The sequence below is a fragment of the Dendroctonus ponderosae genome, unplaced genomic scaffold (genome assembly GCF_020466585.1).
Source record: "Dendroctonus ponderosae isolate FM_Combo_2020 unplaced genomic scaffold, Dpon_F_20191213v2 Dpon_F_20191213_11, whole genome shotgun sequence".
Classification (NCBI taxonomy): Eukaryota; Metazoa; Arthropoda; class Insecta; order Coleoptera; family Curculionidae; genus Dendroctonus; species Dendroctonus ponderosae.
The window spans coordinates 1,926,678-1,934,089 of record NW_026017213.1 but is presented as its reverse complement, the minus strand read 5'-3'; positions in this window follow the sequence as shown (position 1 = coordinate 1,934,089).

Sequence of the window (7,412 nt, the reverse complement as noted above, 5' to 3'; positions counted from 1 at the left end):
ATAGTAAAGCGCCTAAAGGTATGCGAATTTTATTTATTACTTTGCGATAGTCTCGTGAGTGGCGTCTTTGGAGGCTGCAAGTGGTCCAGACCAAAATTACAACCAGACTTCTGGATGCTTTAAATTTAAGCCACTACATGGCATTGAGTTTTTTGAAGAAAACATGGACTGTTTTAGGTACTTAAATTGCTAACATATAATTTTTTTTTCGCTAAAGCAGGTAACGTTCTAAAATGCTTCTGTTTGATAATATAAGCCTTTTCAGCTTTAAGGCAAGTGCGGTAGTTTTTCCTGTCTGCTAAATGCAGTATTAAAGTTTTCAAGTCGGAGTGGACTTTCATTGTGTGTTCATCTGTCGTGTAGACTGCGTTAGAATGAATGGGTAGAAAATGGAGGATGGGGCGTCAGCTTGCAGAAAGTTGGTAAGGATTTTGGCGATCTCTAAATTCTGTTGTTTGAATTGAGTTTGATTTTTCGAAAAGAACTGAAGAACTAATCAGACTTTTTTCTTTTTTTCCAGATGGCACGACGCAGCTTCCGGTAAGTTTGACAAAACTTTTCCCCTGGTTGCCATGTTAATATGGAGATCTTTAAGTCTCATATTTTTGACTTGTATTTTATGATATTGTTGCATTTAATATTTAATCGACGAAGAATGACGAGAGAGTTTCTGGATTCTGGATAGGGTTTTGAAACTTTGTGATTTGATTTTTGCAGAAATGATTTAAAGTCACACTGTATACATTAACTAGGCTTTTCCAATGGCAGACGGTTTTTGAATGAAATTTTACACTTTCAATGTAAAATCAGTGTCGTTCTTCTGAGAACTACACTTGTGATAGACTTCTAAGGAATTCTGCATCAATTATTGATGTTTTTCTGTTGAGACTTGCACTCTAAATTGAACGGTTCTTCAATTGTCAGTAGGGATTGCTCAGATTTATAAAATTTAACTTGTTTTTGTGCAGTTTTTCAACATTAACTGGTCAGGCTTTTATGTCATGTAAAATAGGTGTGTTCAAATGTGAAAATTTGAATTCTGGCTTGATTAATTATAAGTCAATAATACCCCAGGATCCAGAGTAAAGTGCTTAGAGGTATGTGAATTTTATTTATTACTTTGCGATTGTCTCGTGAGTGGCGCCTTTAGAGGCTGCAAGTGGTCCAGACCAAAATTACAACCAGACTTCCCGATGTTCTAAATTTAAGCCACTAAATGGCGTGCAGTTTTTTTAAGAAAAATTGAAGTTTTTGCGAATTTTAGCGCTCTGGATGCGGACGGCAATTTATTTTGTAGAAGTAGATGGCAATCAGGGTTGTAGTTTTTTTTTTAATAGCATTCATGCTGCTCGCTTGTGCAGATTTGTTAACTGTATTGAGCGAATTTTTACTTTACTTTTTGGCGGATTTAAATTAGCGGTTTTTTTGAAAATAGTTGCGGACATTATGGACTGTTTTAGATACTTAATTTGCTAACATACATTTTTTTTCCGCTAAAGCAGGTAACGTGCTAAAATGCTTCTGTTTGATAATATAAGCCTTTTCTTACAGCTTTGTTCATGTTTCAGGACATTTATTACTTCCTTTACATTGATTTTTTACAGATACATCCAGTCCCCTTCTGTAAACGTGTCTATTTACTAATTACAGTTTTCTTACAGCTTCGCAATAAGCTGCGTGTTTTAGCGTGAATAGCGTTTTTAGATCGAAAGTATAAAATTATTGCGCCTTTAAGGCAAGTTCGGTAGTTTTTCCTGTCTGCTAAATGCAGTATTAAAGTTTTCAAGTCGGAGTGGACTTTCATTGTGTGTTCAACTGTCGTGTAGACTGCGTTAGAATGAATGGGTAGAAAATGGAGGATGGGGCGTCATCTTGCAGAAAGTTGGTAAGGATTTTTTGTGATCTCTAAATTCTGTTGTTTGAATTGAGTTTGATTTTTCGAAGAGAACTGAAGAACTAAACAGATTTTTTCTTTTTTTTCAGATGGCACGACGCAGCTTCCGGTAAGTTTGACAAAACTTTTCCCCTGGTTGCCATGTTAATATGGAGATCTTAAAGACTCATATTTTTGACTTGTATTTTATGTATTCGACGAAGAACGACGGGAGAGTTCTGGATAGGGTTTTTCAAAATTTTTACTTTGGATTTTCCAGAAATAATTTAAAGTCACACTTCATACATTAACTATTGAACTTTTACACTCTCAATGTAAAATCAGTGTGCTTCTTTTGTGAACTACACTTTTATAGACTTCTAAGGGATTTTGAGTCAATTATTGGTGTTTTTCTGCTGTGAATTACACCATAAATTAAACGGATGTTAAATTCTTATTATGGATCGTTCAGATTTATAAAATTTAACTTTTTTGTGCCCAGTTTTTCAACATTAGATGGTCAGCCTAAAGTGCCTAAAAAACTACTTTTCCTTCAAATCTGGGCCAGAAAATTTCCAAGATTTTTGAAGTCGAATTTTAAGTTCTTGAGGTCGGTTTTGAAGTTGTTTCTATGTGAAAATTAGTTGCGATGCCATTAAGCACTTAAGTTATTTCTCTTTTAATCTTGGGAGCTAATTTTTTGAAGTCAGTTTTCAAATCGTTTCTATGTTAAAATTAGCTGCAATGTCATGAAACACGTTTTTCTTTGTGATTTGGGCTAGCAATTTTCAAGTTTTTTGAGGCCGAATTTCAAGTTGAAGTCGGTTTACAAATCGTATTACAAACCAGATATTTTTGGCCGCTTCCATGATGTCTCTTAAAATCGCGATGTCCATAAAATCTCATATCGTCTTCATTCACTCTTAAATTTGGGATTAAGCCGAACAGTTCAGGAAACCCTCCGTACAGAATATTCAAAAAATTGCTCTAAAATTTGTAACCGTTCTCGAGAATCAAGCTTTTCAACTTCGGCCGAGATACAGGGTGTCAAGTGTAAACGATGAAAGCTATTGCGTGCTGATGATGGACTGGAATTCGTCCTTCGATTGGCCTAATTTGCGCAATTGATCGAATCAATCATGGAACATGCATATTTTTAACCCAACATGTGTCGCAACTCTCACCGTTGCATTACTCGAAGTTTTCCATCGATTTCCAATTAATTATTAACAATTATTGAGAGTCGGGTTGAGTTTTGATTGTTGCCTGGCCTTCAACTTTAAATGTAGGTTCACGAACGTTTACCTCATAGGTGCTGTTTGAATGGTGCAATTTTGCCAGGAATAAGGTTTCTTGGGGGAGTTCTACAGTTTAACAGACGTTTAGTGACTTTATTCGAGAGGTTGGGTCAAAAAGGTCGGCTTTTCTGAGTGGAACTCGACAGCCTCAGATCTAAAGACCAGTTTAGTGTTCGTTTGAAGTCTAGGCTTCAAGAAAGATTAATGAAAACCAAAATGGAAAAATCAGGAATTTTCCGTTATCGCGAAAATGAAGTTTCAAGGGTTAATTTTCTAGTCCAAGTCAACATCGAACTGGCCAGTTTGTGACTAAACAAGAATTTTCGGTTTTAGGGCAAATAGTTTAATTTGGAAGTTGAAATATTTGGTCCAAAGTCGAAATATCAAATTAAAGTTGAAAAAATGAGTTTAGGGTCAAAATTGCAAGTGATAACAGTTGAAACTCTTGAAGGTTGTGCCGTAAATCAACTTTTCACACTTCTGGTCAATTAAAGATCAGACGGAGAACTTCATGATTAAAAAATAACTTTTGAGGCTAAACACAGTTTGAGATCAAAGACGAAACTCTCTGATCAAAGCATAATTTAGGAATTTCAATGTTACAACGACATTTTCTACTTTAAAATTGTAATTTTGCGTTATCGGGAAGTTGAGGTTCTAAGAATGATGAGGAAAATTGCGTTCAAACTCCGCTTTGCATACTTTTGGGCAAGTGAAGATCAAACTCAGAACTTCATTGATTTTTGACGCTGAACACAAAATTTTGAGATCAAAAACAACAAAACTTCCAGCGAGAAACATACATTTTGCGTCCAAAGTGGAAAAATTAAATTCAAAGTTGAAAAAATGCGTTTGGGGTGAAAATTTCAAGAGATAAGAGTTGAAACTTCATTATTAAACCTAAATTTGGTACTTCAAATTGAAAGTTTTGTGTTCCTAGGAAGTTGAAGTTCTAAGAATGATGAGGAAAATTGCGTTCAAACTCCGCTTTTCATACTTTTGACCAATTGAAGATCGAACTCAGAACTTCATTGATTTTTGACGCTGAACACAAAATTTGGAGATCAAAAACAAACAAACTCTCAGCTAAAAGCATACATTTTGTGTCCAAAGTGGAAAAATCAAATTCTAAGTTGAAAAATAAGTTTGAGGTGAAAATCGCAAGTGATAAGAGTAGAAACTCCCATTTTAAAACTAAATTTTCGATTTAAAATTTGAAACTTCAAGCTGAAAGCTTGACGCAAATTTTCCACAATCAAAGCAAACTTTTATGTCTGTGTGAAGCAAAACTTTGAAGATAGATGAGGAAATTGTACATTGAAAAACATCATTTCAAGCTTCAGCCCAATTGAAGATCAAATTGGGAGTTTGATGACAAAAGTTTTAAAGAAGGAATTTCGCTTTTTCTGTGTGAAGTTTCAAAAAGATGAAGACTACTTTTGTTCGATGCTAATAAGCAAACTTTTTGGATGATAGAGAAGCAGAAATGGGAACTTTTTATTATGATGATCAATCACTTTTCGCCTTCGAATTGAAGATTTCAAGTGCAAAATGATAGTTTATGTGGAAAACTTCCAGGTCCTTCAAAGAAACCAGCATTTTTAAACATCAAAAAGAAGAGGTGTTTGCCACAGTTATCGATATAGAGGGTGTTCCTTGGAAACGTGCCAACATTTAAGAGCATGTTTTGAAAATACCCACTTTCTAAAACACTTCCGCCGACCTTATGATACACTCTGTATATGCCCCAACTGACAACGACTACAGAAAAAATGGTGGTGGAAAAGTGTCAGGGTTCCGGCCATCTGATCTTTCCTCGGCTGTTTGGGGGCCGAATCGGGATGGGCGGATCGATTCAAAGTTGAAAAAATGCGTTTGGAGTGAAAATTTCAAGTGATAACAGTTGAAACTTTATTATTAAACCAAAATTTTTAACTTCAAATTTAAAGTTTTGCGTTCCTGGGAAGTTCAAGCTCTAAGAATGAGGAGAAAAATTGCGTTCAAACTCCGCTTTGCATACTTTTGCCCAATTGAAGATCAAACTCAGAACTTCATTGCTTTTTGACGCTGAACACAAAATTTGCAGATCAAAAACAACAAAACTCTCAGCTAAAAGCATACATTTTGTGTCCAAAGGGGAAAAATTAAATTCGAAGTTGACAAAATGCATTTGGGGTGAAAATTTCAAGTGATAAGAGTTGAAACGTCATTATTAAACATAAATTTCGTACTTCACATTTAAAGTTTTGTGTTCCTGGGAAGTTGAAGTTCTAGGAATGATGAGAAAAATTGCGTTCAAACTCGCTTTTCTTACTTTTGGCCAAGTAAAGATCAAACTCAGAACTTTATTGATTTTTGACGCGGAACACAAAATTTTGAGATCAAAAACAAACAAACTCTCAGCTAAAAGCATGCATTTTGTGTCCAAAGTGGAAAAATTAAATTCAAAGTTGAAAAAATGCGTTTGGGGTGAAAATTTCAAGTGGTAAGAGGTGAAACTTCATTATGAAACCTAAATTTGATACTTCAAATTGAAAGTTTTGTGTTCTTGGAAAGTTGAAGTTCTAGGAATGATGAGAAAAATTGCGTTGAAACTCCGCTTTTGATACTTATGGCCAATTGAAAATCAAACTCAGAACTTCATTGATTTTTGACGCTGAACACAAAATTTTGAGATCAAAAACAACAAAACTCCCAGCTAAAAGCATTAATTTTGTGTCCAAACTGGAAATATTAAACTMAAAGTTGAAAAATAAGTTTGAGGTGAAAATCGCAAGTGATAAGAGTARAAACTCCCATTTTAAAACYAAATTTTCGATTTAAAATTTGAAACYTCAAGCTGAAAGCTTGACGSAAATTTTCCWARATYAAAGCAAACTTTTTATGTTYKTGTGAAGCAAAACTTTGAAGATAGATGAGGWAATTGTACATTGAAAAACATMATTTGAAGATCAAATTAGGAGTTTGATGRCAAAAGTTTCAAAGAAGGAATTTCGCTTTTTGTGTGTGAAGTTTCAAAAAGATGAAGACTACTKGTGTTCGATGCTAATAAGCAAACTTTGTGGATGATGGAGAAGCAGAAATGGGAACTTGATCACTTTTCGCCTTCGAATTGAAGATKTCAAGTGCAAAATGATAGTTTATGTGGAAAACATCCAGGTCCTTCAAAGAAACCAGCAGCTTTAAACAGCAAAAAGAAGAGGTGTTTGCTACAGTTATCGATATAGAGGGTGTTCCTTGAAAACGTGCCAACATTTAAGAGCATGTTAACACATGTTAAAACACTCTGTATATGCCCCAACTGACAACGACTACGGAAAAAATGGTGGTTGAAAAGTGTCAGGGTTCCGGGCCATCTGATCTTTCCTCGGCTGTTTGGGGGCCGAATCGGGATTGGCGGATCGATGAACCGCCGTACTACGCGGCCTTGGCTTTCCGCCCCCCATTTGGCCCCCATGCGGCCGCCCCACGTCGCCCTCCAAAGCTTTTGTATTCTTACGATTGGCGTTTCGAGCCCCATAACGAACACGGAAACATAATCCGGGCCGCTCATGTTCCGGAGCCACCAGCCCTCATTTGTCGGGGCTTTCACAGCGTTCTGGCAATATTTAGGCAGTGCGGTAAATAACATCAAAACAGTCGATTCCCAGCTGAAATCACTCAAAATTTGAGGATTTTTGCTCCGGGAATCAATGCGCAAAGCGGCCGGAGACTCACCTCTGACCTTTCCGCCTCCCGTATCTCAGTTTCGGTTTTATTATTGCCCGCAGGGCAATCATCAAATTTTTAACTGGAACCTCATTAGAAATAGGCATATAATTAAGGGCGGCTCGCATTCACAGTGTTAATGTTCGCTCGTAATTCACGGGGACGAAGCACCGCTATTTCTCTCCCTTTGGAGAGTTGTATTCGGATTTCTCTGCGGCTTTATTCGGCTAGTTTTGGAGCATAAGCCGCCATTATTTACTGGCATGTTGGGAAACGGACAGGCTTATCAATTATTCATACGATAATCACTGGCTTAGGTGATTGTTGTCATATTCACTAATTTATCCAGTTTAGTCGAAATTTCTAGACAGAAAAACAATGAGAAACTTGTTGAAAACTGCGATTCTGGGAATTTCTTATGGGAAAGTCACAACGGCAACCCTGGTACCCGACGATTGACAAACCTGTCAAGCAGTACAGCCTATTTGTGTGGTTGGTGCTTGAAACGCGCTCCTCAGAGCTTTAAAGGTTTA